The sequence below is a fragment of the Rattus norvegicus genome, chromosome 2 (assembly GCF_036323735.1).
Source record: "Rattus norvegicus strain BN/NHsdMcwi chromosome 2, GRCr8, whole genome shotgun sequence".
In the NCBI taxonomy this organism is placed as follows: domain Eukaryota; kingdom Metazoa; phylum Chordata; class Mammalia; order Rodentia; family Muridae; genus Rattus; species Rattus norvegicus.
This window is the reverse complement of record NC_086020.1, coordinates 55489230-55499019: the sequence shown is the minus strand read 5'-3', so window position 1 is coordinate 55499019 and position 9790 is coordinate 55489230.

The window sequence follows — 9790 nt, the reverse complement described above, 5'->3', positions numbered from 1 at the left end:
TTGTTATATAAGAGTTATTGGGTTACTTATTGATATTAGTTTTAAACTTTCAGGCAATTATTTTCAAAATTGAATCGAAAAGAAAAGTGGTAGCCTTTAATTACGGAGCTATTGACATATTCTGTCCTTCATTTACATAATAGCTTGTCAAGGTGAAAAACTGGCTTATTTATCTGTTTAGTGCTTAGAACATAATACTCTATAGATATGTGCTGACCGAATGACCAAATGAATACACTTATAAATAAATCATCCAACCTATCAATAGCTGATTCAAATCCCATATGTCATAGCAGTAACAATTTCCGTTTGAGCTTTGATGAAAGAGCTGGCATAATGACTCAGGTCTCTCAACAATCCATGAGTCTGAGGTGCTGGCATTAGGTAGGTTTGATAGCTTAAAGTTTAACGCAAACAAGCCATGAAATGGAAGTTCGTTGTTTGTTTTTTTCTCTTTTTTTCCATTTTCAATTGCTCTGCCTTCACTTTACAAAACAAACAATTATATACCTGGAACAGGGGGAGGACAAACCAAGAGATTCATCAAATGAAGCCATTTTAAGGCATGATGCTTTAGCTCCATAGAGGTGGGAAAATAAATCACCAAGAGCAAATAATAAATAATAAATAAAATGAAATTGTAAAACAAATACAACGTGCTTGTATTGCAGGGTTTAGAATGTACTAATTAACTGAACTTAAAAGGTGTGTCAATAGGCTCAGCCAACATACGCAAGCTTTTCCAGATTAAAACAAGCTTCTGAAGAATTGTTCGCTAAGTATTATGGTTTCTGGGCAGGAATAAAAACAATGTGTCTTGCTTTGTTATCAGGAGACTTCTCATTTGACATTTTAGAAGCAAGAGAAGCAAATGGTTTAAAAAGGTGAAAAGCCAATTCGCCATGATGGGTGACATTTGGAAGCCAATGTTATCATTTGCAATTTAAAATTTGGGAATGATAAAGCACAATCAAAAGGCCTTATTGAAATGTATGTACTTATCTTCAAGAACAAGACAGAGTATTGAATTTGAAAGTTTATTCCTTCTCATCTCCACCTGTATTTTACAAAGCTCCGAGCCCACCTCAACAAAAGAGAAAGGACTGAAATCAACAGAATCAGAAGCAAACAGGAAACATTACGACAGACACCAAAGAAATTCAGAATTTTGTAATGAATGCTTAAAAAACCTGTATTCATTTAAAGTGAAAAATCTGAAGAAATAGATGAATTTCTAGATTCAGTCAAGTCACCAAAATTAAATTAAGATAAAATCAACAACCCAAACAGACCCATAATAAACAACAAGATTGAAATAGTAAAATAAATCCTTCTAGCTAAGGAAAAAAAGTTCAGGCCCAAGACGATTGACAGCAGAGTTTTACTACTCTCAGTCCTTCTTAAACTTAAAACAACAAGAAGAAACAGGAGTTGCACGCCGAAACTCCTTTTATGGAGCCAATATCACTGTAATACCCAAATGAGGTAAAAACCCACAGAAAGACAACTACAGGCTAATATCCTTGTTGAATATGAATTTTAAAATGCTCAATCAAATACTTGCAAACAGAATACAGACATACATACGAAATCTCATACCATAATTACGTTGGCTTTGTCTTGAAGATGCAGAGATGGTTCAGCACACACCAGTCAAGAAATGCAACAGACTTAAAACTACATAATGGACTTAAGTAAAAAACAAACTCACATGATCATCTCAATAGATTGAAAAAAAGCCTAGAAGTCCCAGAGAGAGTAGGACTAGAGGACACAGGCCTCAGTATAGTGAAAGTTGTGTATAAGAAACCCACAGCCAACAGCGTCCTAAATGGAGACAAACTTGAAGCAATTCCACTGAAATAATAAAACAAAGATATCTGGTGTTCTCATCTCTTTCCAATGCTCTTCTGAAAGCATCAGCTAGAGCTGTAAGGCAAGAAGGAGAAAGTAAAGGGATTTAAAGATGGGAAGAGGAGGTCAAAGTCTCCCTCTTTCCAGATGACAGGATGCTATACATTAAGGAGCCCCAAAATTCTACCAGGAAATATCTGTAAATGATAAACACGTCAGAAACAGGGAAGAATAAAGTATCGATTATCAAAAATCAGTTGCTTTTCTACACAACACCAACAAATATGCAGAGGAGAGCAGGAGTGCCCTAGCACTATTCACAATATCCTCAAGCAAATCGAATCTCTAGGAATAAACTTAGGCAAGGAAGTGAATAGCATCTTAAACTTCTGAAGGAAGATGGAGAAAGACATTTCTGTTTTAAAAAATGGCATCCCATGCTCAGCACTGGTGGAATTGTAAAAAATAACAATTTTCCTGAAGATTGCTTATAGATAGTACAATTCCAGTCAAAAACTCCCATCTCATTCTTCACAGAATGGGAAAAAAATTACCCTGATATGCACATGGAACCAGAAAAGACCCTGGGTACGACACACAATCCTGAGAGAAAAGAATGCTGGAAAGGATTGCCATTTTAGATCTGAAGCTGCATTGAGTTGTTAACAAGAAGGACAGTAACAACCAGGATGTCTGCAAAAGTACCAAAGAGCCACAACTATTAACTATCTACCTAAAAGCACTTAAAATAAATATATATATCTATTAATATGCATGAAATGTTTAAATGAAAATTTTCCATCTGGGTGACAGTGTTTTCACTCGGAGTCAAAGACTATCTAACCACCACCACCACCACCACCACCACCACCACCACCACCACCACCACCATCACCACCATTACCACCACCACCATCACCACCATCACCACCACCACCACCACCACCACCACAACAACAACAACAACAACAAAAACTCAAAACAGGTGTGAGAATTCTTGGTCAGTGTTGTTTTCCAACCTTTTTGCCGTGTTTGAGACTTCTCGATCATCCATTGAGTGATGCTGTCTTTTAGGCATTCGTTTGCTTTATGACTTTTCTCTTCATAATTTATCTATTTATTACTTTTGAGCTTTAACATTTAATTATTTTTTCTTACTTATTCACTTGATATGTCTCTCACTGCCTCCCTCCCAGTCATCCCTTCCCACAATCCTCCCCCATTTCTGGTCTCCTTCTCTGAGAGAGTGGGGATCCCCCAGAGTATCCTTTCCACCCTGGCACATAAATTTCTTCAAGGCTTGACTCTTCCTCGCCTACTGATGCCAGACAAGGCAACCAGCTAGTGGAACATACCCCACTTACAAGCAATAGCTTTTGGGATAGCCCTGTTCCAGTTGTTCAGGACTCACAAGAAGATCAAGCTGAATATCTGCTATCTATGTGTGGGAAGGCCTAGATCCAGCCCATGTATGTTCTTTGGTTGGTGGTTTAGATTCTGAGAGCTCCAAGGGTCCAGGTTAGTTGACTCTGTTCGAATTCCTGTGAAGTTCCTATCCCCATTGGAGCCCGCAATATTTCCTCCTATTCTTCCACAAGAGTCCTCAAGCGCCATCCACTGTCTGACTGCGGATGTCTGTATGTGTCTGAGTGGAGCCTCTCAGAGGACAACACAGTCTTGTCTCCTAGCATAACTGAGTATCATTAATAGTGTTAATGATACTAATGATTGGTGCTTGCTATCGTAGCAAGATGAGAAAAGATGACAGAAAAACAAACACTGAGGAAATCCAGAGACTCACAAAGACATACTTTAAAGATTTATACTTCATCTAATGAAAACTTAGAAATAAATGGATAATGTTTTAATACATGCCTCTTACTGAAGTTAATTCAATACCATTTAAGCAATTTAAGAGTACCTATAAATCCTAATGTAATAGAAGCAGTCATTAAAAGTCTCTCAACCAAAACATTCTAAAGCCAGATAGTTTTACCACAGAGTTCTACCAATATCAATATCAACATTCCTCAAATCATTTCATAAAATAGAAATAGAAGAAACATTACCCAGTTCATTTTATTAGGTAACAGTTACCACAATATGTAAACTACATAAAGATCCAACAAAGAAAGAGTATTACAGACTATATGAACATAGGTGCAAACATTCTCAATAAAATACTTGTAAATTAAATAAATCTAAGAACACATCAAAAAGATCATCCACTATTATCAAATAGACTTAATTCCAGAGATTCAGGGATAGTTCAACATATGTTAGTCTACCATATTAAAAAACTGAAAGAATAAAACCACATGATCAAGTCATTAGAGCAGAAAAGACATGATATTTACCTCTCTGGGTTCAGGTTACCTCATTCATGGTGATTCTTTTTTCTAGATCCATCTGTTTGCCTGGAAATTTCATGATGCCACTTTCTGTAATAGCTAAGTAATATGCCAGTGTGCAGTGTACCACATCTTCTCTATTTTCTGTTAAGGGACATCTAGGTTGTTTTCAATTTCTGGCTATTGTAAATAGAGCAGCATGAATTCAAAGACCAAAGCAGTAAGCACAGGGTCTGCACAAGTCAGCATCAAGTGTATATATTATGACTTTCAGTTTAGTGATTTATGAAACTCCTGAGTGTGTGAATGATTTGGTCTCTGATTCTTATGACTTCCCTTGAGTTCTTTTCCTTTTGTTAGGTTGCCTTGTCCAACATCAATGAGATGGTTTTTGTTTTCTAATATTGCACTTTATTTTATGTTTTTTGCTATCTCTAAGAAGCCTATTCTTTTCTAATGCTCTCATTAGAAAGCAGCAATAGGGTAACCAGGAAGGGGCATATTGTTTGATATGTAAATTAATTAATTGATTGATAATAATAAAATAAAGAAAGCATCAAGGAAATGGATCCAGATGGGAGGGAAAGTGGGGAGGGTAGAGAAATAGAGGCAGGGGAAATCAGTCAGAGTATATTGTATGAGAAAAGACCCTATTTACAATAAAAGGGAAAATAAAATTTAAAAGTATAACATTAACCATATGAAAAGATGTGAAAATATATCTATATATACAGGGAATTCTGCTGTCACTGTCAGTAAGCATCTCATGCTGCATGCTTATAAATAAATCTTCTGGCAAGGGACCCCTGTCTGCTGATGCAAGAGATACTCTCACAAAAGTCTTCATCAAAATATAGCCAGTTTTATTTCTTAATAAACTGTGACTGCAAAACTCATAGATACTGTCTTTTAAAGTCTCAGGGCTTAGATGAACTCTGCCCACATTTGAACACCCCTTTACTTTTCATGAAGAAATGTTGAGCTCATATCTTTCCTGGTCTGGAGATGACAATTCTTGTCTTTTGTGTACTATTGCCTTGTTCTGTGCTCTGCTTTCTTGTAGTCAGTCTCCAACAAACAAAGCAAACTAGTCCCTTTCTTCTTTATTTACAAATGCTGCAAGAAAAATCACCAAGTTAAAAAAACCCTTAAGTTCTACTTAATATAATCCAGAAGTGCTTGGTCATCTGCCTTATGGTCAGGCATGCATTTAACTGGTACACTGTGATCTAATTCAGGGCAGAAACAGCTGCTGCATTTCAAATTGATTTATAAAAATAGCTGATTGCAATAGACACCATCTGACGTCAGTGGAATCATTAACAAGCACTGACCAGTCTGCTCAGTTGGATCCGTTTCAGCTCAATGTACAGGTACATAAATCCTATTTCCCTTCTTCCTTCCCTCCTTCTTTACTTCTTTCTCTTCTCCCTTCCTTTCTTTCTTAGAAACCATCATCATTTCCCATAGGAAGTTAATTGTCATCAGTCACTTAGCAAACATGTGGGCGTGATCTATGATTAAGATCTTTTGACCAAATCCCTGGCATAGAATCATATGCAGGAGATCTGCTGTGCTTGAAAAAGGTCTCTCTTCTGTCACTGTGGTAAATACTTATGAAGACTTCATGAAAATTCTCAGTAGAATCTTGCATAATTTTTCCACCTACTCTTACTCTACTGGTTTTCAATGGTAGACGTTTGCCTTGAAATTTCTAGAAATGATTGAGGCACGAAGCTCTGAGACTGAACATCAAGTAACGTGATGCCAGATCTTATTTAAAATTCACTCCAGAGGTTGGAACTCACCTACAGAACCAGGTATGAACATATAGCTATCAGATGAGGGACTTGAGGGTATAGTTCAATTGAAAGAGTATTTTTTACCTAGCAAGCATAAAATCCTGAGTTCAATCCATAGGACTACATAAACTGGAACATAACGGTAAATACCTGTAATCATAGCACTGGGGAGGGAGAGGCAGGATGGTCAGGAAACCCAATGTCATCCTTAGTACATAGAAAGTTGCAGATCAGGCCGGGCTATATGAAGCTCTATCTATCTATCTATCTATCTATCTATCTATCTATCTATCTATCTATCTATCTATCATCTATCTATCTATCTATCTATCTATCTATCTATCTATCTATCTATCTATCTATCTATCTTTTTAAAGTCATTCAAGGCTTGAATTGCAAATCTGCAAAGCCTACTATCTCAGTCCCTTGAAATGTGCCTCGTCCTTTCCCCCAGATAGTGTCTCACTCCGATTCCTCTGGATCAACATGAGCCTTGCCATTCTGCTCATGACTTTGAAGGAGTCTTACCTGGTATCAAGTTCCTTTTCTTTCTGTTCAGACTATCCTTCTTTTAACCTTAACAAAAGAATGTCTTCTAGACTCTTTTCATAAGCACCTACTTCATCCTTCACCACACCAGGTTTCAAGCCTAGAAAAATAAAAGTCTTAAGTGGGTGAACCTCTTGCCGGACAATCACCAATATCTTGTTATGCAAGAATTCCCCATCCCATTGAAACTATTTCATCTACAATCCAGCAGGAAGCAAACTGCCAAATATGCTTTTCTTGCTCATATCTACATTTATAGGATATAGTGCAGAATCTGACAAATAGAGGCCCACAATGAAAATATTAGTTTAATAAATGGTTGATAGTCTAGTTATAATTGAGACTGATTTTTTTACTTAGGCAGGAGTAAACACTGAACATCTTTATGCCTAATGCTGCAGCAAATGAAGCACTGGGCTGCACATCATTCTTTTTAGTAATTATTTTCTTTTTTAAACCTCTCTTTACAATTGGAAACCATGTGTGTACAGGAATATAGGCTCTGCTCTGGCCACTTCAGATAAGAGGGGGGTCTTGTGATTGTGAATTGAGATCTAACTTATGTTAGTTAATTGCCTAGGAGAAGTCAGATCTTGCTCTTTTGTTTAAGTGCATCAATAGATGTGTTTATACTGTAGTGTATATACAGAGTGTAGTTAATCACCAAAAGCTATCATCAAGCAACTGCCAATGGAAAACGAAACAATCAGATTAAATCAATAAGGATGACTGAGAGCAATTACTGGAGGAGGTGACATTGACTTTATGTTATGTGACCTGTTTCAGCTTCTGTCTTTGGTTTAAATATATTTTCTGTAAGAACCAATTCGTGACATTATTTTTGGTACTCTGTTATGCTTGCAGACTAGAGTTTAGTATGGCTCTCCTCTGAGAAGCTTCACCCAGCAGCTGACTCACACAGATGCAGACACCCTCAGCCAAACAGTGGATGGAGCTTGGGAACTTTTATGGAAGAATAGGAGGAAGAATTGGGGCCCCAAAGGGGATAGAAACCTCATAGGATGGCCAACAGTGTCAACTAACCTGGACCCTTTGGGGCTCTCAGAGACTGAATGACCAACCAAAGAGCATACACAGGCTGGATATAGGGCCCCTGCAAATATATAGAAGAGGTATAGTTTGGTCTTCATGTGGGTCCAGAACAATTGGAGAGGGTCTATGCTAAAAGCTGTTGCCTGTAAGTGGGATATGTTTTTCTACTTGTTTGGCTTGTCTGTTCTCAGTGGGAGAGGATATGCCAAGCCTTGTAAAGGTGTGTCAGGATGGGGGAGATATTAAGGGGCCCCATCCTCTCAGAGGAGAAGAAGGGGGGGTGGGAGGATTGTAGGAAGAGGTGATGGGGGGGGGCAGTGAGCAGGATGTAAAGTGAATAAATTAAAAAATAAATGAAATAAAAATATATTTGCTGCAACTATGTTTTTTTATTTTATTTTTTTTATTATTAACTTGAGTATTTCTTATATACATTTCGAGTGTTATTCCCTTTCCCAGTTTCCGGGCAAACATCCCCCTCCCCCCTCCCCTTTCTTATCGGTGTTCCCCTCCCCACCCTCCCCCCATTGTCCCCCTCCCCCCAACAGTCTAGTTCACTGGGGGTTCAGTCTTAGCAGGACCCAGGGCTTCCCCTTCCACTGGTGCTCTTACTAGGATATTCATTGCTACCTATGAGGTCAGAGTCCAGGGTCAGTCCATGTATAGTCTTTAGGTAGTGGCTTAGTCCCTGGAAGCTCTGGTTGCTTGGCATTGTTGTACATATGGGGTCTCGAGCCCCTTCAAGCTCTTCCATTTCTTTCTCTGATTCCTTCAACGGGGGTCCTATTCTCAGTTCAGTGGTTTGCTGCTGGTATTCGCCTCTGTATTTGCTGTATTCTGGCTGTGTCTCTCAGGAGCGATCTACATCCAGCTCCTGACGGTCTGCACTTCTTTGCTTCATCCATCTTGTCTAATTGGATGGCTGTATATGCATGGGCCACATGTGGGGCAGACTCTGAATGGGTGTTCCTTCAGTCTCTGTTTTAATCTTTGCCTCTCTCTTCCCTGCCAAGGGTATTCTTGTTCCCCTTTTAGAGAAGGAGTGAAGCATTCACATTTTGATCATCTGTCTTGAGTTTCATTTCTTCTAGGCATTTAGGGTAATTCAAGCATTTGGGCTAATAGCCACTTATCAGTGAGTGCATACCATGTATGTCTTTCTGTGTTTGGGTTAGCTCACTCAGGATGATATTTTCCAGTTCCAGCCATTTGCCTACGAATTTCATAAAGTCGTTGTTTTTGATAGCTGAGTAATATTCCATTGTGTAGATGTACCACATTTTCTGTATCCATTCCTCTGTTGAAGGGCATCTGGGTTCTTTCCAGCTTCTGGCTATTATAAATAAGGCTGCAATGAACATGGTGGAGCACGTGTCTTTTTTATATGTTGGGGCATCTTTTGGGTATATGCCCAAGAGAGGTATAGCTGGATCCTCAGGCAGTTCAATGTCCAATTTTCTGAGGATCCTCCAGACTGATTTCCAGAATGGTTGTACCAGTTTGCAATCCCACCAACAATGGAGGAGTGTTCCTCTTTCTCCACATCCTCGCCAGCATCTGTTGTCCCCTGAGTTTTTGATCTTAGCCATTCTCACTGGTGTGAGGTGAAATCTCAGGGTTGTTTTGATTTGCATTTCCCTTATGACTAAAGATGTTGAACATTTCTTTAGGTGTTTCTCCGCCATTCGGCATTCCTCAGCTGTGAATTCTTTGTTTAGCTCTGAGCCCCATTTTTTAATAGGGTTATTTGTTTCCCTGTGGTCTAACTTCTTGAGTTCTTTGTATATTTTGGATATAAGGCCTCTATCTGTTGTAGGATTGGTAAAGATCTTTTCCCAATCTGTTGGTTGCCGTTTTGTCCTAACCACAGTGTCCTTTGCCTTACAGAAGCTTTGCAGTTTTATGAGATCCCATTTGTCAATTCTTGATCTTAGAGCGTAAGCCATTGGTGTTTTCTACGTATAATATTGAATACATGTCAGGTTGGATTTGTTTATTCAGTTAAGGTAATAATTCGCATGTAAGGTTTCTTTTAAGAGAGAAAAGCATTCCAGACAAATAGATAAAATTTCATTTTTGTCATATACTTTGTTGATCTGGATCACTAAATCTCAATGGAAATAATTACAGGGATTGTCAACAAGTTTACCCTTTGTTCTGCTGTCTCCCAGATGCTAACAG